The sequence below is a fragment of the Podarcis bocagei genome (assembly GCF_964188305.1).
Source record: "Podarcis bocagei genome assembly, chromosome: 3".
Classification (NCBI taxonomy): domain Eukaryota; kingdom Metazoa; phylum Chordata; class Lepidosauria; order Squamata; family Lacertidae; genus Podarcis; species Podarcis bocagei.
Window position 1 is genome coordinate 64,839,120 of NC_138127.1, and position 24,767 is coordinate 64,863,886.

At 40.4% G+C, this 24,767-nt stretch overlaps 1 protein-coding gene across 4 annotated transcripts in view; it reads left to right on the plus strand.

The window, feature by feature from the left end:
• CHRM3 (cholinergic receptor muscarinic 3) overlaps nt 1–24,767 on the plus strand; it is a 228,594-nt gene that overhangs the window by 121,438 nt on the left and 82,389 nt on the right. For 3 of the 4 annotated variants that reach the window (XM_081188102.1, XM_081188103.1, XM_081188105.1), the window contains exon 3: nt 4,659–4,739. The gene's annotated coding sequence lies outside the window, so the exon portion shown is untranslated. Of the gene's footprint in view, nt 1–4,658; nt 4,740–17,422; nt 17,471–24,767 lie in introns of all 4 variants that reach the window. The other variant, XM_081188104.1, reaches the window with a different exon arrangement.

The window sequence follows — 24,767 nt, forward strand, 5'->3', positions numbered from 1 at the left end:
GTGGAGTTCCTAGTAACATCGCTGTAAGGTACAGTTTCATCATATCAGCAGACATCAATAGGATGCAGACCTGACACCACAATTAGAAAGAGAGATCATTAAATGCAATTAAATTATATATTCTGTCAGCATGGGTAAGACAGTAATTATAATGCCTTTGAAGGAGATCAAGAAACAAATGCTTACTGCACAGTGGTGGCTGATGTTGGTGCCTTTTTTGTATTGATTTGAGGGTGGAGGAAAGTAGCTTTCCTGGTCCTGTCTCTTTTTTTGTTCTTTTGAAGTTGTAACTAACCATTTTGTGTTGTGCCACATCGTCATGGTAGCCATTTTGTGACTGGTAGCCATACCACTTTTTCAAAATCCCAATATGCCCACTGAACCCTAAAGGTTGGTGACCCATGTTTAATAAGTATAATGGGGAATATACAGTACTGTGGTTTTGGTGAAGGCATTGGGTATGCATCAGGTATCAAGCAGCCTGCCTGCTGGTTGATCGGTAAGGTGGATTGATCCTGAGTAGACCCAGCAGGGCCGCCCGTCAGAAAGTTTCTATAGCCCATGGTCCTGAGTGAAATTCCGGGCAAAGTAAAACTTTCTTTGACTTGTGTATCAGGGTACCTGATGTCTAATGATACACTCTAATGCCTTATCCTCCAAAAGTTGTGACATTTGCTATGAAGTAGGTGAAAGCCTGCAGACCGGCCAATTTGTCAGCAGGAAAAATTCCTCCTTGGCCCTGAATTCAGTGACCAAGTATTCCATAGCAAGGTCCACCGGCCTGCCCTATTACCTTCAGTCAGGACCACATAGAAACAGGACGGGCAGGTGGGAAAGCCAACGGCAGTCCAGGAGAGAGGGGCCCCTGAGTGCAACTTGCTCTTATGAGGGCTGCAACCAGTCCCTCCCTCTGATTGGCTCATTCAAATGGGCTTTTGGTGCCAACCCATCTGACCAAAGGGGGAGGCTCTGTATCCCTCCAATGACCAAAGTAGTCAGAAAATGGCCATGCACAGAACCACCGCCACACCAGACCACAAACTCCACTCACTAGAGTTCAGAGAAGTCTTTTAATTCAGGCAACTCTCTTAATTACAGATTGTATAGGTTTGGAATGATTGGTGTGGCATTCAACTAAGTTTTACTCAGAGCAAACCCATTAAAATTAATGGACCTAACTTAGGCATGTTCATAAATTTAATTGGGTCTACTCCGAGTAAGAGAGTCATGATTTCCATTGTTCTACTGCTTTTAATCAGTTGGATTTATTTTTTCTTGTTTGAAGTTCAGCTTTATATTCTACCCATAGAGTTCAGAGAGCTTGTGACTACTACTGTGATTTAGAACTTCTTTTCTTTCTCAGAAAGTTTTAAAATAGCTTGCTTACTTTTAAAAAAGAAATCGGCTCCATAAGAGCCTTTCTTCTTAACAAAATCAGTGCTGTCAGAATTTCTGTTTGTATCCTTCTTCTTCTTCTTTTTAGTGCACCAGAGAAAACATTTAAAGAGTGGGTGCTAAACACTTCTCAGGCATTCCCAGATAGCACAGATACATGATTTTAATGTTTGGATATAAGAACATTGCTATGTTTGTTGTCTGGGTTCATCCAGGGGGCTATTTAAGCTTTACGTATACACTGTTTTAGCAAGAGCTTTCTCTTTACTCACAAGTATATGATTTGTAATATGATGGCTTCTTGCATCTCTCTCACGTCACTTTTAAAAATCTTTTGGATAAGACATTTTTAGAATTTGAAGATATCAAGTAGTCCCATGTTAAGACAACTAAACACTGAAAAAATCTTCAGAGTCCTAAAATATAGTAAAAATTGTCAAAGTAGCTTGACATGGACATATTCTATTCATTATTGGCTCTGAATTTGCTCTCCTGCTTCTTCCAAGTTTCTGACATAGAAGGTGTTGGTTGACTCTATTGTGTCTTTATGGAAAAATGAGTTACGGCAGGGAAATTGTGCTGTTAGTTTTTCTTCCTCTTACTTACTGTCATTAGAATAAGTGAAAACCAAATCTATTTTGAAAAAGAGAATAAAAAGATATGGATGTACAAGAGCTACATGTGTTATGTAATGGACCATGCACTCTGCAGTCATTGGACCTGGCTTCATCTGCATTATTAACTGTATGACATACTTTTAAACAAGCACTATTTTATCCACATTTGAGTTGACTTTGAAGATGGTTTGGAAACTGCAGGTGGTGCAGAATTCGGTTGGCGGCTAGATTGTTGACTAGGATTCGATGGTTGGAACATGCAACAATAATTGTGGCCCACAGTCAGCTCATAGGTTGAAGTGTTGAATGGGAAGCTGAATCTCAATGCCCCCAACCTGTGTCCAGCATGCTAACCATTGCAGTAAATTTCACTGTTGGAGAAACTGGGATCAGTCCCTCCAAAAGTGCACTCTGGTGGTATAAATGGTGACAAGGATTTGAATCAAAACAAGGCCACTGAAAACAACAGGGCAGTATAAGAACTGTTGGTCAAACTCTTCTTGGTTATCTAAATTCATGTTTGTATATGTGACACCACCACTTGGTTCTGCTTGAGGGCTGGCACATTTGCTTAAGTGTTGTTCCATAACTGAGAGCTTGGCATTCATAGGGACACAATCTCCTAACCACTTTTATACAAGGGTGTGTTCCCCCAACACCTCATACAGCCCAAACAAATGATGGAATCTTAATATATAAAATTCACATATCTCCTGTTGCAAAACAAAGCTTCTTATCATAACATGCTTGATACGTTGTGTCCAATTAGAAATTAGGTGCATTTAATCATGTAGAGAGGTGACCTTTTCCTTAACGATAGCCTCGTTTATCTCCCAAGTCTAATACGAGGAAAATTAGAGGTGTAATATAAAGAAATGTAGACATTTTCAACACAAGAGAGGAGCTGGTGGTGATTTCATTTTGTCAAAATCCATCAGTAAGTCTCCTGTGGAAGCTTATTGTCCCATAAATTCAGAGATAACTTTGTGTCTGCCCCCACATTGCAGCAATTCTAACAGCAGTATATTGCTTTGCCAGAGACACGAGAATGAGGCAGCCAGCTAATATGCAGGGCACATCTGTTTGATTAAAATTGTACTTCAGTGAAAAGGTTGGGGCTGCTGAAAATCTGCACCGGCAACATTGTCTTGTATAGAGGGAAATGATTACACTTCTTGTCGTTTTCTTTTAAACATACAACAGGAAATGGAAGGTGACAGCCAGTTGGTATTCCTTCTGTTGCTTCTCATTAACTAAGTGCTTTGTTTCTGTCAATTTCGTTCCATGGTTTAGATAGCAGAATGTTTTCTCTGCTTTTAACCTTAGAAGTACAACAGGACTAAATGGCATTCCAGTCTATTACAAAAGTTATGCACCAGCTGTGTACATTCTTGCCCCAATTTCTTAACTATTCAAGGTTAAGCATTATTTAGAGCAGCCTTTCCCAACCTGGTGCCCTCCAGGTGTTTTGGGCTACTGCTGTCATCAGCCTCAGCCAGCATGGCCACTGGCGAAGGGTGATTGGCGCTGTAGTCCAAAACATATTGAGGAGCAATAAGGTTGAGAGAGGCTGATTTAGAGGAGACACAATGACTTGACCAAAGATATTAAAGTATTTCTTTATAACTTTATTACCTCATTTTCTTCTAATGTGTTGAAACATTTTCTTGGGTCCATATCAAAACATTGTGAGTTTGGCTCTCCTTTCTGATGAAGACATTGCCTAGTAATTTGGGGGTCATCTCTGTTAAACTCCTGCCTGGTGCGAAATATAGCTCATTGGAATCAAAGACTTTACTTGTAAATAAGGTTAGGAATGCTACTGTGATTGCTTACTTCCTCATCATTAAAATAGCAATAAAATAAAAATCTAGAGTGGTGAGAAGGTGTGGTGAATCTACATTTCATTTGCATTTTTTTTAGAGGTGATCAATATTGTTCCACCTCTCTCTGCCTCCTACAGATTTACTGTTTTAAAGCATTCTTTTTTTATCACAGAACTTAATCAAGCTAATAAGATGTTGAGGACTAGAAAGTAGCCAGTGTAATTCCAATTTTCACAAAGGGGTCCAGTAGGAATGCTGGAAATTCCATGCTTGTTAGCTTCACATATGTGCCAGGAAGACTAGTGGAAAGTATTGTTAAAGGTAAATTAAGTAAGCATATAGAAATACAAGCTTTGCTGAAGCATGAGCCTCATGAACTATTAGAGTTCTTTGAGAATATCAACATACATATGGATAGAGTTAATTTGGTTCACATAGTGTATTTGGACTTTCAAAAAGCTTTCAACAGGGAACCTAATCAAAGACTCCTGAGTACCAGTCATGGAATGAGAGGAGAGTTCCTCTTGTGAATCAGGAATCAGTTAAATAGCAGAAAGCAGACAGTAAGAATAAATGGACAGTTCTCCAAATGGAGAGTCCCCCAAGGATTGATACTGGGATCTTTGCTTTTTAACTTGCTGCTCAGATTCAGTTTTATATTTCAGCAGCAATTCATATAAATGTTGACAATGATATTGAAATTATTTTGTGACTGTCATAAGATCTAAAAGGACTTGGGAAATGGCCAATTCTGTTCTGATCTTCTCAGCCCAAGTGTGGATTACATGCATTTATAGTTTCCTTTTTGTTTTTGTTTCAGCCTTCATGCAAATACAAGACCAGCTTTCCAAAAGGGAGGGCTAGTATTTGATGCAGCAGATGGTGTTACCATCTAGACTACGTAAGTAATATTTTACATGTACATAATACCCCTTTCTGGAAATCAAAGGTGGCTCTAGACACCCTTATCATGAACCCATAGAGGCAAGTGAGATATCATGGGCGCAGGAGTAACTATGGTAAAGTAACAACTTCACTTTCTTGAAATTATCTCCTTCCCCCAAGCACAACCAGCAGCTTAGCAACTGAGGTGACAGAATCTTAATGAACATTTCACCTGCTGAACGTTTCAGCTGCTCAAAAGTTTTGAAAACGCAGACCTTGAGACAGGAGGCTGCAAAATGTGTTCAAAATTGTATTTAATGTCATGTGCGTTTGTCTTGTACTTTCTGTCCAGAGAACAATGAGTCTAGAATACAACTATGGTCAGTGGTACCAAAAGCCACTGAAACATTTGGGGAAATTGATAGGGCTTGAGACTGCACAATGCTAAGCTACAGAGCTTTCCAGCCAAAATACTATGAAATTCCATAATTTTTTTGTGACTAATATTTATATGCATGTGCCCCCATGTGGTGAAACATTTGCTTTCATCAACTGGAAATATCTAGTGTCTTACATCCATAGTTGCACACATTTTATTATGTAAAAAATTAAGCATGCCAGTTCCACTCTTCTAATGAATGCAGGGGATGTGTACTTCATTTTTATATATAAAAAGTGGTGGTACTTATGAAAGTAGCCTAAAGTGGACAGTTGTCTAGCTACTGCCTCTGACAGAATTAAGGGCAATCCGAAGATACAGATGACAAAAGGGTGAAAATGTTACGACTAAGCTGCACTGATATTCTCCCATGTTGATTGATTGTAGGGACTTCTTTCCTACCACTCATACCCTGACCATATGGAACAAGAATAATAACAGAGAGAACTATTAAAGATCTAAGAGCAGCCATGCAACTATTTATTTTTAATGTGTCCTTAGATTGCTTTTAAAGAGAGTATGTGAGCACAGGCAAAATCTTGCCAGAGCAATGCTACCAAGTATGTTTTGAGATTTTATGAATGGGAAATAATGTAACAAAAGTGTTAGAGCAAAACCTGATATACAGCACATTTTGTCAGTGTGTAAGCTAAACCTTGTTCTATCAAGACCAGTGCTAAGCTGCTCAAATGAATCCTGGAATGAGGCTTTACCCCCTGTTTCCACATACTGGAACTAGGACACCACCGAAGCTTGCACAGTGAAGCACAGCTGGCATCCCTAAATTACAGTTTTGGCATGTTAGCTGCAGTGTAATGTTTTTCTACTACACCATTGGGATTATTTTTCAATTCTAGTTTTAGAAGCAGAGCCACTGTCAATGTTCTGAGACCATACATGTTACTTGTATGTGGCTTTTCTTAAGCCATCTGCCCTCTCCTCCCCCCATCCACATTCAAATGGCAAATGTTTTGCAGTGCAACAACAGGATGGTTCCTTTAGCTTAGTCAGCTGGTACATAGGCTCCACTCGCAAGACAGTTCCTTCGTTCTTCTTCCCAGCTTTGTTCTCCAGGCCCTGAGTCCAACTACCCCAATTTCTAACCACTTTCTGTGGCTTCAGGCTCTGGGTGTCTGTTGCTTTATGGGTGGGGGCAGAATAGGCAATACTGAAAGAAAGTAAAGGCATCTGTATGAAGAGCAACTGCAGTTTTTTCTTGGGAAGAATGGAAAAAAGTACTTATTTTTCCTCAGAACTCATTCAGTGGGAGATTCCCTGTCCATGCATTCTGGGAACCTGATGATTAACACTTCATGGAGAGCAGGTGAAATGTGCTTGCCCACTATCACATTCCCTGTTGACCCCAACCCATGCTTCCCACGCATTCCCCCTTAGGAAAGTTCAGCATGCCCAAGTCCTAAAGCTGGTGAAATCTCTTGCATCCAGTTTTTAGCTATCTGGATATGTCATGTTATCAGTGAATTTTCACCTAGTGGGGACAGAGTTATGAGAAGTAAATGGAAGTAATATACAAGACTGTGCTCTTCCTGATTTATTAAAGAGCTTTATGTTTAATTTATAGAAATGCTGCTGAATGTCATCTTTAATTTTTATAGGGTAAAAAGTAGAACATAAAAAGTACAGTGTACTGTAGCTGTTATACAATAACACCTTTGTGCATTAACAAAAATTTCAAGGACTATAGGAAATGGGATTCTAAACCTATTTATTTGGAAACAAATGCTACTGATTTTAATGGCATATTTTCCAAGTAATGACTGATGGTTCTATTATGGCATCCATCTACGACAGGGGTAGCCAATTCTGTGTGCTTTGCATGTTGCTGGCCTCCAACTCCCATCGACCCTGATAAGTTGCCAAATGACTGAAAGGTATCATTTTGACCACTATTTAGCAGTTTTGAGAGTGACTTATTTTGGAAGCCCATAATATTTGCACACTGCTTATCACATGAGCAAACTGGTTGAAGAGTGTCCATACTAGTGCTAGAAACTGCTAGAAATGTGTAGCCCTTATTGAGCTCAGCATTGGAACCTTAAATAATTTTCTTAAAATGTTGAAAATAATTCTGCTTACGTTTAAAACTTTGTATTAGTAAAGATTAGGTAAAGAAAACATCCGGTAGTAATCTTGAAGTAAATATGTTTAAGAAATCAAACTACTAGTATGAAAATTAATATTTACTGTATGCATAAAAAGGTAAAGGTAAAGGGACCCCTGACCATTAGGTCCAGTTGTGATCGACTCTGGGGTTGCGGCGCTCATCTCACTTTATTGGCCAAGGGAGCCGGCGTACAGCTTCCGGGTCATGTGGCCAGCATGACTAAGCCACTTCTGGCGAACCAGAGCAGCGCACAGAAACACTGTTTACCTTTCCGCCAGAGCGGTACCTATTTATCTACTTGCACTTTGACATGCTTTCGAACTGCTAGGTGGGCAGGAGCAGGGACCGAGCAACGGGAGCTCACCCCGTCGCGGGGATTCAAACCGCCGACCTTCTGATTGGCTAGTCCTAGGCTCTGTGGCTTAACCCACAGCGCCACCCGCGTCCCTTACTATATGCATATTGTTGACTTAATATTATGTACAACTACCGTATTTTTAAAAACTTACTGTTATTACTTTACAACATTTGTGTGCTGCACCTTAACATACATTTCTTTGGGTAGCTGACAATAAATATGTAAAAAAAGTTTTAAAAACAAAACATAAAACCATAGCAGCCCTGAAGTTAAAGCACAGCTTTTAACAAAATACAGTATGTTTCATTTCTTGCTCATGGTTCATCATGTATGGTGCACCAATTTGCCAGCGCATCAGCTCCCATTGCATTGGAAAACAGATAAGTAGAATTGTTTTGACATTCCAGGCTCCTTACACACTCTCTGAAGTGCCTGAAATTTTAAGAGTCATCCTCGAGTACCATGTGCTATTTTGTAAATCTTTCAAAGCATAGATTGATACAAATGAAGTTTATATAAATATAAATCTGGCTTTTGCACATAACACAGCTAGAAGTCAATTTTTTCTTGGAAGTATGTGAACAGTTTATATCAACTTATTTAAGAATACGTTTCATACATTTTTATTTGAAAAAGTTTTGCCTAAAGGGACAGCAGTTATAATTTAAATTTAGTCTAAATGCAAAACAGTGAAGATTGAAGGATTTGTTCATTAAAAATATTATTCTAAAATGCAGTATGTTTATTTCCAGCTCATTAACTTAACCTAGTATATTTGTATTACAGGATTCTTCAAAATTGTACATGATTAAAATATTGTAGTGTTCAATTTCTCCTTCTCCTCCAAAGGATGTCCAGACAGAATGGAAATCTGTATTAATATATTTAATTATATTTTAACTTTTATTGCTAATCTTAATATTAAGCTAACATACACACACACACCTCTTCTGGATTTAGAAATTTTAATAAGTTATAGTTGTACATTAAATAAGTTCAGTGTCAATACAAAATCATCCAATGTAGAATGTTTATGATACTGCTGTTAGGAAGTCACTTTAATTTGTAGATTCATTTCATGTGTAATACAAAAAGTAATGTCTCTGAAATTCATATTTGTTAATTGAAGTATGAGTTTTGTTAGCCTGCAACACACACCTTAAAATTTATTTGAAAAGTGAACAACCTCTGAAGTCGCTCACACCCCCATGTCTTTCCTTTCTCTGTTGTTCTGATTGTGGTAGAAAGAAAGAAGAGAGGGAGGTCTCCCACTCCCTCTAGGATGGTTGTCAGACAGGTTCCCAGGAAATGGGGTTGCTTCAGCCCAGAAGCTTGACAGGCATCAGAGATAGAGATAGAGAGAGAGGAGGGGAACAAGTGACCTTCCTGCCTTCCTACTAATGTTGCTAGCACCAGAACAGCAATTCAGATAAGGGGTGGAGGGAGGGTGTCGAACAAAAGAAGAAAACAAGGAGTGGGGATTTGGAGGATGACACGACAGGGTTGCATCAATGGAACCTTCCTTTCTGCCTCACTGTTTCACATTATTTAGCAGAGGGGAAGGATGGCAGGTAGAGAGTTTCCATCAGTGTTCAGATACCGCAGTGAAAGAGGGAACTCGAGCGTTACCCTATCAGTGGTCATGGTGTGTTACTTCAGAAGTTGACCTGGTCACTAATATTAAAATGATGAAGTGGATTTTGTGGGAGTTTCTGCTTTAAAAGGAAGTGGCAAGGGTCAGCGGCGGAGCATATGCGCTATCCAGGGCGGGGATGCTCCCGAGGGGGGCGGAAAGCGGAGGGTGCCCTCCCATGCGTGGGATAGCTGCTCGGGTGCACAGAGTGGCACGTGCCCTGCAGCCAGGGGCAGAGCGAGCCGCCCATGGGCATGGAGCGAGCTGCCAATGGAGGACATTCGGCGCGCCACCCACCCGTGACTCCCAGGCCTCCCCCAGCTGTCAAAATGAAGGGGAAAGGGGGGTAATGCCAGCAGCAAAGCAGCGCAGCTCCCCCCTTCCCCCGACGGCTCGGGGTATGCTTGGAAGTCACAGGTGGGCGGCATGCCAAATGTCACCCCCCTCAATGAAGACACTCGGGGCAGTTCACTCCCACCACACCCCCTTTCCTCTGCCCCTGGCAAGGGCAACCTTTCAACTTTAATAATGGCCGTGTTGGTCTGCCAGTAGTGCTTTCTCTTCCAGTCTCTCTCTCTCTCTCTCTCTCTCTCTCTCTCTCTCTCTCTCTCTCACACACACACACACACACACACACACACACACATACACACACACACACCACACAGAGCTTTCTGCAATTCCTTGCTTGTTTCAACTTGTGATATATTTTTATGTATAGTATTTGTTTCCAAATCACTTGGTGGATCTAATATTTCCAGTAGCTTATATTCCAGCACTAAACACATTTTGCTATCCCATAAGTACAGAAAGTGTTTAGTCAATCTTATTTCTGTATTTTGAAACCATAATTAGTTTTACCCTGGAGGTCCTCTGAGAGAACAAAACTATGGTTTTTGAAGCTCTTCTTGTTAATAGTGAGGAAATTATTTTCATGGAACACACTCAATGCTTATGACCTGTGTTTTGACCCTCATCAGATGCAGCATTTTAATACAGACAGCAAAGGATTTTTTATTTTTTATTTTTTTTAGAACTGACACCAAAGGAAGAAAATAAATGATTCAAGCCGTGACATGTAAAAGTCACATTTTTCACTGTTTGTTTCATTTATCTTGTTTCTCCATCACATTATTAGAAATACCACCAATATACTTGGGGCTATTTTTTTCTAAAAGGTAGGAGAAATAAGGAAAGGAGTAATACAAGCTATAGCGTTGCTATTGCTTCATTGAATGCAGATAGAAGGTAGAATAATACTGTTATACTATACCACACAAACTTTCCACAAAAGATTAGAAAGCAAAAGTTAACATAATTTGGAAAAAAAACTACTCCAGCAGATCGCCTTTTTTTTTTTGCAAGTTGTCAGATGTTGATAGTAGAATTATGGGTGTTAACTGGTCGTTTGAATTCGTGGGTATTTTTAAAGGAACATATTGAAGTGTTTCTGTGTCTTTAGATGATGGAATGCACAGCGATGGGTATCTAAGTCATGGCCATTTCTTCTATGAAATTGAGGGAGGGGTCCCTAGTTTATCCAGGGTGTGGATTACTGTGGGTTTATTTTGCAGAATGGCAATAAAATAGCAGATCCCTGCTAAAAAACCCTCCTACATGGATGAAAGGACTGCAGCCAATCCTCAGACTATGATCCTTTCTAGCAGGCTTTAGAAAGATGGCCTGTCTTGGCAACCTCCTAACTTGTAAAAGTCACTTACCAGCACATTGTTAAAGACTAATCTTGCATTCAGTTAAATGGTGCCTGTCTATGACAGTACAAAATCACAAGAGATAGTAACAGATGTTCCATAGGCCAGGCCTTGCCACTCGGTTTTGCGTGGCTATACCAGGTTTGAGAAGGATCAGTTGCTGCTAGTCACAATGGCTATACCCTCCCTCAAGACTCACAGCCAGTATGCTTCTGAATAACAGTTGCTGGGGATCACAGGTGGAAAGCAGACCCTCCAAGTGTCCCTGTTTTCCAGGGACATCCCTGATTTAAAGAAGCCATCCTTGTTTCTGATTTGATCCCCGGAATCTCCTGCTTTCCCCTAGGATTTCCCTATTTTCATTGGATAAATGTTGGAGGGTATGGAGTTATCCGAACCCTGAGCCATCTGAAGGCAATCCTGTATAGGGAAGTTTCTTCTAATGTTTAATGTTTTATTATATTTTCATATATGTTGGAAGCTGCCCGGGTGCTGGGGCAACCCCAATAAGATGTGTGGGGTATAAATAGTAAAATTATCATTATGGAATGGGACGTCCTTATTTTCATCGGAGAAAAGTTGGAGGGTATGGGAGAGGGTGCTGCTGTGCCTGGATTCTGCTTGCAGGCAACTGGTTTGCCACTGTGAAAACAGGATGTAGGACCAGATGCTTCTTTTTTCTGATCTAGCAGCGCTCTTATTGGGTTCTGAATACTTGTTTAAATCTTTCAGTTGTGTCTTGGTTTGAAGAATGGGAACACATGTTGTATTTTGGGGATTCTCAGGAAGCAGCAGGTCATATTTTCTGTTCTTGTGGTAGATAAGAATAGCAGTCAGCTGTCATATAGCTGTCATAATGAAAAAGAACTTATTATATGACTTGGACAGTGGGCCAGATTGATGGTAATGTTAAAGTAATTGGTCCTGGTTGAATTTCTTTAGGACTCCTTCCTGTGGATCCATATATCAATGGTGTCATACATTGTACATAAAAAAAGGAACTTGGGGATAGCGATGAGGAAGTATTGCTTGGAACCATTCATAAATATGTTCGCATACTATGGAAGCGTGCAAAATGTTACTAATCTGAAGGCATCTTTTCCCACTGAGCAAACCAAGGTACCTGTATGTAACTTGCAGAAAAGTTACAGGGAACCAGGCAAAGGGCCTTCTTGGTAGTGGCACCCGCCCGGTGGAACGCCCTCCCACCAGATGTCGAAGAGAACAACAACTACCAGACTTTTAGAAGACATCTGAAAGCAGCCCTGTTTAGCGAAGCTTTTAATGTTTGATGGACTACTGTATTTCAATATTTTGTTGGGGGTATAAATAAATTATTATTATTATTATTATTATTATTATTATTATTATTATTATTATTATTATTAAAGTTTAAAATTGTAAAGTTTACAGGTGAGTCTTGTGCCTGAAACAATTTGTCATAAACAAAAGTGGGGGTTTGGGTTAGAAACCCTTTCAGTCCATCTGTTTTTCATCATCAAAGAACAGTGCGGAACAAACTATTCTTGACTATGCCATAATCTAGTCAATGTCAGCAAGATCAAATGAAGGTTACAGTAGGATTGCTATACGTTTGGAAGTTCCATTTAGCATTTGAAGTATTCAGCCCAACCCTTATCTTACATTGCTGTTGTTACGTTATGTTATGTGTGTTATGTTATGTTTTATGTTATGTTATGTTACGTTATGTTATGTTATGATGTTATGTTGTGTTTTATGTTATGTATGTCTTCTTACATTGCAAATTCCTTTGGGGTGCCTCATGGGACATGATTCATGTGAAATTGTTGTTGTTGTTGTTAAAGTCAAGAGACATCAGTATGTCATGAGGAGTCAACAAGACTTACCAAACTACGAATGTAATAAAAAGAACTAATATAGCCCCCAAATAAAATCTAATAAAATACATATGTATTGGACATGATCTCAAGTTGTTAGAAATTTCACTTTTTGACTATATATGAGAATCTGCAATACTAAGCTACAGTGAGTTTAGTTTACCTCACCATGATGAAAACATTCACTGGTATTCTCAGCTATTAAGTCTGTGCTTCCACAAAGTCTGGTACCAAAGACTTGCTGATTTACTTCTTAAAGCTATGAATTCTTATTTTTAAACCTCTAGTTATTGCTTTAAAGAATTTTTCATCTACTGACCATACTCTTACAAATGCATTTTCCAGGAGCTGAAGGATTTCTAGCAAGGTATTTCCTGAAGAATGCAAACTATTCCCGATGCGTTACTAGTTTATTTCTAATCAGTCCTTAAAACACTTGAGACAAAAATGATTGTACAGCTTTCAGTTTCAACATCATCAAACATGTGTATACAACTTCCAGCTTTTTGTTGAATTAAACTGGAGTGTGTTGAATTAAACTAGAATGTTAAATCTTCAGATTATTTATCAAATGTTTACAATTTTCACAGCATAGTCCTTTGTTGGTTAACAAGTGACTCATTTAGAATAACTAGCCTCCTGCAGCCAAAGATCTGGCTGGCTACTTCTTCACAATATTTGGAATTCATCCTACTCAAGCTCCTCACTGCCTCTTAGAACTCCTTAACTGGAGGTCCCACAATTTCTATTATGTGTCTTTTGTTTGCGCTCCTCTAGTTGCATTTAGGGTGGGTAGGTAAGTAGCGTAGTGCATAGCCAGCACCTGGAAGCATGTTGGGTAGTGAGCACATCACTGATCACCTGCTATTATTGGTCAACTTGGGAGGTTGCTGCATGGTTTTGTGCAACCAAGGCCTGGTAGGTGCCACCTTCTGAATGCTGGCACCTGCCAAGTAGCATATCATGGATTCCCTTTATGGGAAGATGGCTATTTGCTGTGTTATTTTTATAGGAAAAGAGGTGCTGGAACTCACCATGAATGCCTACATTGTTCTGTTATAATGGCAATGGCGCCCACCTGAGAGATGCCAGAAGTGAGTTCCGGCGCATTCCAGCTGAAGAAAGCCCTGGCTGTTTGCCTCCTATCATGCCAGCTTGGGTGATAGAGTTTATCTAGGGTGGAACTTATCTAATGCTGAATCTTGAGAATTACTTACTGATAAGGAAGTAAGAAAACCTGGCAGTGGGGGGTGGCTGCTTTTGGCACACGTTCATTGACTGTGTGTTCTCATCTAATCTTTCTTGACTGCAGTGATGCAAAATCAACTTACCTGTTTTCCTTTGAAAAGGTGAACAGGGTAGGCACAGATGTGCACATGTGTGTCATTGCAGAATGAACAATGTACCCTCTGGAGTGAACACACCCACCTGTTGATGGATCTGAGTCTGTGGCAAGTGGTAGTGATTTGAAGGCGACACTACATTTACTCACCCTGATCCCAGGAAGTGAGCACCACCGCTGCCTGGTTGCAGAAAGGTTAAACAGAGAATATTTTGGGGGCTAAATAAGATCCCTTCTAGTTTCAACGTCTAAAGCCCTGCTTGTCTTGAGAACTCAATACCTAATGCTCCTTTCTGTATGTATCTATCTCCATTCCCTCAAGCTCAAATCCAGAGGGTGGCCACTAGAGAAAGTCCCCACCCCACCCCAAAGGACCCTAGCTGTGGAATGTTCTCTCTAGGGAAGCTCACCTGGCACACCACCCTTTTGGCACCAGACTTAAGTTTTTTTCTGTTTTCTCAGGCCTTTTAAAATCTTGATTTTAGTAACTAGGATATGGCTGGTGGCTTGAAGTGCCAGTCTTAGATGGTCATTTCACTTCTTGTGCTCTTTATAATATTTTATTGTTCTGGTCTTTTGTATGGTTTTGTACACTTGTTGAATTTTTAAAAAAGATTATTGTGGATTTTCATTTATACCATCATCTTGCTGTTACGTTTTATTTTTCTGTCTTGATGCCTGGAGAATTTATTTTATGAGGAGTCTCAGAAGCACAGAAATAATAATTAATTTTCTCCCTCTTCAAATGGATTGATTCCCATAAATCACATTTTCACAAGTCTGCATTCCATCTGTCCATTTTCTTGATAGAATGAAAAGCAATAAACTGCAACAATCTGCAAGCTTCTTCAAATAAAGGTCTGGGTGACACCCTGAAATTAAAGCTCAGTGAAACTTTCTATTGCAGTGGAGCTTCAGTTGGTTTAAGCCTACATGCAGAGCAAAATCCAGGAAGAACAATTTCTTCTGAAATTGGCATTATGTTATTTGTTGTACTTTTATTTATTATGCAGTTTTAATTATGTATTTTTGGGGGATTGTAGTTTATTGATATTTGCCAGCTGACCTGGGAAAGTACTTGTGAAAAGTGGTGTATTTATATTTAAATACATATTTCCCATGATGTTGATGTATTGTCAGCACACATGATGCTTTACTGTTAAACATAAGCAAAAAAGATGCTGCTCAGAGCGAGGGTGGTGTGGGTGGAAGCAGAAGCCAGAAAATAGTGGAGATGTGAAAATGCAGTTGCACTTTGATTTCAGTTATGTGAAGTCTCAGTTCTGCTCTGAATGTGATATTGGGCTTATTGCCAAATGTGATGGGGCAAATCCAGCTATTTAGAATGTGACAGCTACTAGGAACATGCAGCCAAAAGTTGGACTAATTGGTACGAATCAGTATGCATAATCCAACCTCATTCTCATCCTGCTCCCTCCCTTTCTATGGTAGTCTGTTCACAGTGCTACAATGTTAGTAAAAACCACAACATTGGGAACAATGGGACAGTGACTATTAGGGTTGAGCAAAGAAATGTAACCGCAATGACTTGTATACTATGGGTGGTGTTGGGTAGAAGTGGCTGGACGTATGGAACTGAATAAGGAGCAAGTCATGGGGAAGACCACTGCAGGGGCCAGCTCACATGGCAGATAAAGCATTGGGCTGGATCCTTAGTTGAGCAGTGCCTCGTTAAAGGGGTCCAGGAGTGGTGACTCTGTCCAGGAGCTCACACAGGGGCCGATGGGCCAAACCCCCTTGCAGAAATGGTGGCCGTGGCATCCGGTCCGTGTCAGGGGTGACTCCCCAGCACAGGATCAACCCCACAGAGTTCCGATCAGCCAGCATTCAGGCAACTTGATACATGCCCAGTGCCATGCCCAAACCTTCTTGCACCTGCAATCAATAAATTATACCCAATGCCAATCTCTTGTGTTCATTTCTATGGTCTACCCCACACTAGGCTGCAGGCATCATCACACACCCCTGACAGCAACTGGAACCAGAGTGCAGCCTGTGCATTGCAGGCAAGTGGGATTTGGTTAGATAAGGGAAACGAGGAAATCTGGGGTTGTGAGATCAGGAGCCAAAGGCCATAGGTTTACCTTGAAGAATTGTGTAGAGGTGTGATTCTGCAAGGTGGAGAGAGGAAATAGAATTTTATATCCTGGAAGACGCCATGTCTGGCTAGAATCCTGAACAGAAGGACTTTACACTGCAACATTTTGTTGCAGACCCACTTTTAGATAGATTGAGTAATAGCCTGTCCATAAAAGAAGGTTCATCTAGCAGTTTGCCCTTTGACACTCTACTCATTCTTTCTGTTTCATAATACAGTAACTCTTCCATGGAGAGCATCTTGTGGGTGTTCTCCTTATCAGTCTCAGTGCCAAGGTGTCATATATCCTTTATCTCTTTCATAATAGTTAGACAGAGATCTTTGTACTTTCTTACTTTGTTTCTTTTTCCACTTAGGAGCAGGGAAGCATCTCTGGTCATTTCTGTTTCCTCTTGGTGCCAAATGGACTTCTGTTAGAGGAAAATTAGTAATACTTGCCTAATGTAGTTGATAAGAAAATCAGGGATTGATATTTGGCAGCTGAGTTTTAATTGCATTTATAAGTATATCCCAGAAGTGTTTTTTCTGAGTTCAACACTGAACATTTAATTTCTAGAACTGTCACAGAAAAAGGCCTACTTGACGGACTGACTGAATGGCTAAGGAAATATTCTTATGGGCTTTTTTCTCATCCAGAACTCGCCGGAACTCAGTTCCGGCACCTCTCAGATGGGCGCCATTGCTATTATAAGAGAAAAGGGGAAGTGTTCATGGTGAGTTCCAGCACCTCTTTTTCTAGAAGAATAGCCCTGCTTATGGGCATACTTTTGGGGAATCACTTTATATGTATCCGTTTCTCACTAGGTGCCAATAGTTAAATTACATTTGAATGAGCTATAGTGATTCAAATTTTGTTGCAATGGTAGTTTTTCTTTTTATAAAGAGTGTAGCTTGGTACGATGTGTCGAACTTCAATGCTGATCTTTTACTCCCATAACTCCAGAAGGACTCAATATTGTTATTGCACCTGCTTTTCATCACCTGTAAGTCTATTTCACAGCCCATTTGTGAAGCCTTAAGGTGAAATGGTGACTGTCTCCCACTAAATTCATGGCAAATCAGAGTCTGACTCTTTGAGATCAGAGACTAAGCAATCTTATTATATCTGCCAGGATTTTCGGGATGTTCTTTTTGGAAGAAAGTTCAGAAGATGGAGAAAGGTAAAAACAAAATCCATATATTGATATATGAAGCTTGATCTTGATGGGACTGGCATCTTGCCTCATCATTATTTTTGTTACATGCTTGAGAGATTCACATAAGTCTTAAAGGAGTTATTCTATGTGTGTGTCACAATTTGACCAATTATTGTAATACAAGAGATCTTTTTAAACTTCAGAAAGTAGAGAGCAGACAAGCTTGGCATAAAATGCAAAGTTCTCATACTTTCCTATGAAAGTTAATTTGATTCACTTATTACAAGATTTAAATTATGAAAATATTTCACTAGTAAATGAAGAAAGTGAAGCAATAACTTCAGAATTCAAATTATGTTTTGGAGCAAGAACTCTCTGAGGTTGCTTCATATCTGTCTTTGATAGGGTTATTGTGTAACAACGATCAGCAAAGCTGTTAAATCCTCAAATATTGATTGAATTATCTGTCCTTTTGGAAAGTTTTCATAGAGGTCCAACCTTTCTTATTTGTGCCACAGGCTTTGTTTTCTAACTCTGAATGCTAGAATCTTGTTTTACTTCTTGGATATCTTATATAAAAATGTGAACACATCCCTGAGAGTAAGCCTTTCAGCCAAAACTCGCCCACATCTTCAAAGCTCAAAATGCCAATAGATGCCTCCTCCATTCTCAAGAGACATTCTCTGAACTGCCTTCTCCATTAACCATTCTGATAAATCTTTAAATCTGGGTGTGCACTTGTGCGATACTTAATAATACATTTTTGGAATGGATTAGCAAAGTTTAGAAAAGTTTAGAAAAAGAGGGTAGTTTAATTATTTTTAATTTTTAATTTTTATTTGTATAAAATAAATTGAATCTTGTCAGGCTTCAACATTTCCCTTCCGGGGTGGGGTGGGGAGAGGAATCCAGTAAGTAGGATAAACCATAAACTTAATGGAGAAAAGATTGACTTCAAATTTTGCAGTGAGATACTATATCACTAAAGAATTTTTTTCTAAACAATTTATTCTTCCTCTGTCTGAAAAGGGGGAGGTGAGAAAAAGTTTCTTGCAACGGAGGAATAGAATTTACATACAGAAGCATGAATATTTTAAACACAGACTTTAAAATCTTAACTTCTTTAATATTTTCAGTTTTACATATCAGACAAACCATCAGTAGTAATTCTAACTTCAATTAGATAGAGAATAATGCAATGGGGAATTTATAATGCTGTCTGTCTTGCCTCAAACAGATGTTTGAAATGTTTGTAACAACAACAGAAAACACATGAAAGATGATGTGTCTCTTCCTGGCAGGCCCCCCGCCCCCCAAAAACCCCTCTGTAGCTGTTTGTATGAGGCTTTGAAAATGAAATTCAGCTTAGGGTCACCAGACGTCCCCGGTTCCCAGGGACAGTCCCCAGATTTGCAAATCTGTCCCCAGGAAATGTGGCAGCGGCAGCCTCAGCAGCCCGGAGCCAGCCTGGTAGCACAGTTGGCTCTGGCTGGCTTCAGGAGCTGCTCGCTGCTGTGGCGCTCACCATTTTTCCTCACCGGAAGTCCCCATATGATGTGTCTTGTGCACCTATGACGTGTCTTGTGCGATCCCCTTCCCCCTTTATTTTGACTGATCAGGGGAGGCTCAGGAGTCACGGGCAGACGGCATTGCCCAGTTTTTAAAAAACTCTGTGCATTTATGTTTCACAGGGTGCGAAAGAAGGGCTTTGCACTTTTATACAATATGCATGCGTGCTTGGGCCCAGGGTCTTTTGCCTCACCATCTCCACTACTGACTCCCTGTTGCTACTCAGCTTAAAAAAAAAAATGTCCCTGGATTCATTGAATCTGGTAACCATATCTTAGCTGCCACTATGCTTGTCTGTGGAAATATAGTGCAGAGCAGAAACAACGAAACCCTGCATCCAAGTGCATCCTTGCTCCTGTACTGTACCACTCCTTCAGAGCCTGGCTTCAGCCTGAGCAAGTCATCCTTCTGGCTATGCTTCCACCCGCTGCCTTCTAGCTGGAGATATGAGAAAGAACCGCAGTGAAGAGCCTGCCTCTGCTCCACCATATACTGCTGGCACTCTGCTGGTTTCTGTTTGAGTCATTGAGCCCTGACTGTCTTTATACGTGTTGAAATGCAGGGGGAGAAGTGGGGGTGCAACCAGACAGTTCCACCTGCAAATTGTGTTGGTCGAGCAGGCAGCGTATGTTACAATTTAAAAAAAAAAATAAAACGAGCAAATAGTGAGGTGTAGAAGTAGAAAGAGAGGACAGAGAGAGAGAGAGTCAAACTTTGCCTATCCTGCCCTGGTCCCAAAGTAATAACTTTGCTATGTAACACCCCCATTAAACTACACTATCAGGTCAATCAAAGGGTACATCATTTATTTCCTCTTGGCCCCACTAGGCAACCACATGCTATAATCAAGGCTGGTCTGGATTGAATATCCAAGCCGCCTGCCTTTTTCAGACTGAGCAATCCTTTTCCTAGGTGTGGCTTTCCTATTGGAATGCATCCGCTCTTACCATACCCAAAAAGCCTTGCAACAGGTGCTTGGCGAAGGACTGTTTTATTTTCATGTGATGTAAATAATCGTACCATGAGCTGTGCCTATTTTACAATCATTAAAATGTCCAGTCTCTAAGGGAGACATCATAGTTTGAAGCACTTTGCTGAAGTATTGATAAACTACCATCACTATGCAGTTCGCTCTTAGGAACTGCTTCGGGGCCCCTATTTCAACTGAAAAGCACGCTGTCAAACAAAATAGCTTATGGAATTTTCTATTGTCTCTTTTATAACTCACTATTATGAAGAAAAGGTTTTTCCCCCAAGCTTGGATTTAATAACTGCAACCCAGTTCCAAGTTATTAATGGATTTATAAGATTACTGATTCCCAGGTGTACAGTGGGGGTGGGGGGCTCTCCTATTTGCTTTTTAGGAACTTGATATTACTTTTGTTCCTCTGATATTCCCTCCCTTTTCCCCTCATATTTATTTCAGAAAATAGGTTGAAGAAAACTGGGGATTTTATGCCTTTCCCATAAAAAATATATAAATTTACAAAGTACAAATAGCATAAAAGGCAGAGCAGAACTCTTTCAAGAACCCGAAACAGTGCAACTCTGTCAAAACTTCACAAGGAGGAATTTGAAAGTTGAGTGACAGCATTCTACAACTCACATGCCCAGAACCTAGTTGGAGATGTCGTCTTGCCTTAGATCAGGAGTCGGCAAGCTTACGGAACGATGGGTTGGTCCACACTCGGTCCATCGGGGGATGGGCCAGAGCGTGTGCGCATGCATGCTCTTCTGGGCCAGAGGAGCACCCGTGCTCATGCACACACACTATGGCGCTACTCCATCCCGTACGCGTGTGCACACACTATTTCTGGCACACATCCGGGTCGGAGGAGCGCCTGTGCGTATGTGCACAGGCGCCATCAACCCGGAAGTCGGTCCCCGTGCTGTGCTGGTAAGAGGGGGCAGCAGAGGGCACAGGGGTTACCCTGGGCCGGATAGACGAGCTCCATGGGCCAGTACTAGCCCATGGGCCTTAGGTTGCTGACCCCTGCCTTAGATGAACCTTTTGCTCATGAAAGGAGCTCCCTGTAGCCGAATCAATGTGTTTATTCCTTACAGGTCAGAGGATAGGCTCAGATGACAGGTGCACTTCGCTCTTGAAAATAGTGGCCTGGTTGTTAGCCGCACAACACACAGCTGCAAACTGTGCATGTAATGGTAAGCATCACAAAATGAAAAGTAAGGGTTAAAATTCTTCCCTTTTTGTCTAAATGCTTGAATCTTCTGTTTGAACAACCTGCTTACATTGCAGTATAAGCACAAGAGCCTATTTCATGCTGTCTTGCGGTACATTCACTCTTGGAGCAACCCGATGCTGAAGGTAGTATAGGTGCTTAGGGCGCAGAGTTTAGATGCCCATTTCCCCACTTCCTCTCCAGCAGTGTTCTGTTCCCATCCTTTCAGCACTAAAAATCAAATGGAGGGGACACAGCACTGAATCAGCATCAATTAGAATGGCCAGTAACCGACTCCATTATGTCCTTTCAGCCATGGCTTTGTGGAGAACTTCCAGATGGTTGAATCTGTCAACCACTGTCTTTGGAACCCAAGTTCTCTTAAGGCGTTGTTCAAAACTGGCAATTTGTTGTTCAGTTGTTTTAGGAGTAGAAATCACCTCACTGGTTGTCTTGAAAAATGTTTTCTCTCTTTATAAGGCACTGAGATTTACGAGTTAATTAGGCACCTCTTTTCTTCCTAAATTGGCTTTTCATATCTAAGGTTTAATGATCCAAAGCCAAACAATAGTGCCAGTACATGGCTTTTTAATTTTTACCCAAATCATTCTTATGTTTTTTGGAATGTTTTTAATCCTCCAGTCACTTGGTTCACCCTGAAAGCTTGACTTGCATGTATGAAGTCTGTGGGAAAAAGAATTATCTTAATTTTTCATTCAATAAACCTCTCAATGAGAAATCAACATTTCATTACCACCTTTGTTTAAAATTAAGATTAATGTTTTAACATGCCTACATACATTCAAGACTATATTTTCTCTGGATTTCTTGGCATGAACCATGGACACATTTTTCTTTTATGTCTATCGTTCTTTTCCCTAGGAAGTAACTTGCCAGTTGTTTACAAAAAGAATAACCTGATTTGAATAATAATAATAATTTCTATATTTATTGAGGTGGAGATGTGAGTATGGCAGGAAAGAGATGACAACCATAGATGATAATATAGGTTTTTCACTAGTTGTTTCAACTTATTTTCTTTTCTTACTTTTTTCTTTTCTTTTCTCCTGGACAGTGAGTTAGTAGAAGTAACTGATTTATTGTCCAATTTGTTGCCCAATGTCTTTGCTTGTTTTCTGACATGTGAAAGCTTCCGCACAGAAAACAATTTTACAGTGGTACCTCGGGTTACAGACGCTTCAGGTTACATACGCTTCAGGTTACAGACTCCGCTAACCCAGAAATACTACCTTGGGTTAAGAACTTTGCTTCAGGATGAGAACAGAAATTGTGAGGCGGTGGTGCGGTGCCAGAGGGAGGCCCCATTAGCTAAAGTGGTACCTCAGGTTAAGAACAATTTCAGGTTAAGAACGGACCTCCGGAACGAATTAAGTTCTTAACTTGAGGTACCACTGTACATCCTTTTACCACACAAGATTGCTTAGCTTTGGTACCATTTTTAAAAAAGGTTTCTTTATTGTGTAATCCTAGTCAAACAAGAGAGCATGTAATGAATGTGGTGATGTCATACTAATCAGATTTGGTTATGTGATAATATCGCTAAAGGCAAATTAAACTGTCTATTTGCCCTCACTTTGAGTCACACGTACCACCTTGCCCCCATGATAGAGGGGGGCCCAGGGCCGAGTGAAATCAGTGACCTGTGCATGCATGCCCCGCATTGTGTGTGCATGATGTCAGCGCACACCACAGTGTGTTGGCATTGCATGCACACACCTGGCAGTGTGCATGTGTGGCCGCTGCAGAAGTTGGGGGTGGCCCTCTGAATTAGAATTTTGTGGGGGCCAGCCCCCCCCTACTTGGCACCTCTGCTTTGACTAGCTGGAGGGAAAGTATATATCCAATTCTTTTTTTAGTTCTTGTTTTTAATGGGTGCTGAAACCCATATCTTGATGAAAGTGCTATGGATGCCAGCACAAAATGGCTGCCATGGGCGGCAGCAAAAATAATAATAAATAAAAATGTGATGATACTCTGTATCAGTGAGTTTGGTCACAACCCCACTATCACCACTGCATATACTGTTTGCTAGGGCAACCTTGCTGATGCTGATGGTCTTGCTGTCAGGGTATTTGCTTTTTGCTTTTGCCTGTATGCACCGCACCACAATATTTTGCCCCAATCTAATTCTAATCATACATAGTTCCACATGATGATCTTGGACAGAATAGAATATGCTTCAATTTAAAAGCAAAGTTGTGTAGATGGACGACACCTGCACATCCAGATGTGGATGTTATCAATTGTACTACATTGACTTTGCATGATGGTTTGCAAGAATTCATAAACGGTCATCTCATTCACTATACCTCAACCCCTGTAAATGTAACAAGCTCCAGAGTTCCTGTTATTGTAGCTAGGGATGGAGTAGGGATGCAATGTGCTTCTGATAACTTCTGAGCATCTAGGAAATGAGGTGATCCTCTACTCCTTTCTGCACCCCTGGAACTAGCGACCAGAACAGTGAATTTCTCCTGAAGGATTCTGGCAACTACACATTTTGGGTTCACTAACAAGGCCAGTCAAAATACTAAGACCTTTGAGTGACAATACCCAACACACTGATTCCTCCTACTGGTAAACTGTGTACAGCCGAACTGTACAGGTTCCGCATAAATCAGCTTTTGTAGCTGGAGTCAGTCTTAGCCCTGCCCTCCCAGGCCAGGTGGGAAAAGGCCGGAAAGGCAGGAAGCAGATCTTCCAGGACTCACAGCCAAGATGGTATCTGGCTTTTCAGCAGCCTCAGCTTTCAGTATACACTGATACTGCTGAGTATTGTATTAAAGACTATGGCTATATCATATTTCTTCTCCTCTGATAATCTGACTTGAATGCATCAGGGACTTTGATCTTTGTGAATTCCAAGCTAAATTGACCTAAGCTACTCCTTCTCAGCTAATGTGTGGGCTGAAACGTAGTTATCCAGTAGTTGTTTGCTTCCTGGCTGTTCCAATGCAGATCTCAGCTCAAAACAAGAGAAAATACATCCATAATGCATATTTGGGGTTGGGGAGAACTATTTAGAAATGTGTATTTTGAAAGTAAGCATTTTCTTTAAATACTATCTGAATGCATATTTCTCTGTAGATAATTGTTGATTGAAAAGGACATTTAATGCAGAGATTTCCATGGTAAGGAAAGCACATTTTTACAGTTCTCAGTGAGCAGTGCATTTTCTGGGGAAATGCCAGCAGATTCTTGCCCAAGGTAGCACATCAGTTATAGTAGATAGTACAGAAGAGTATTGCAAACCTTATTAGAGAATAATATTATAATAGAAAAATCTTATTTCTATCTTTAAGAAGACAGAAATCATGATTAGAAATCTGTATGAAAACCAGAATAATGCAGATTTAAGGTACAATTAGTAATCTGGTAGCAGGTGCGTTTGCAATGAATAGGGGAAAAAATGTTTTGAGTTGACAGAGAATTGTATATTAATTCAAAAGGAAGGAGGCATTGCAAATTCTTAAATGCTCGTGAAGTTGTTTAAATTGTTAAAGCTAAATTAGATTGTTAAAGGTCTTGCCACTCCCTATGACTTCTTTAAA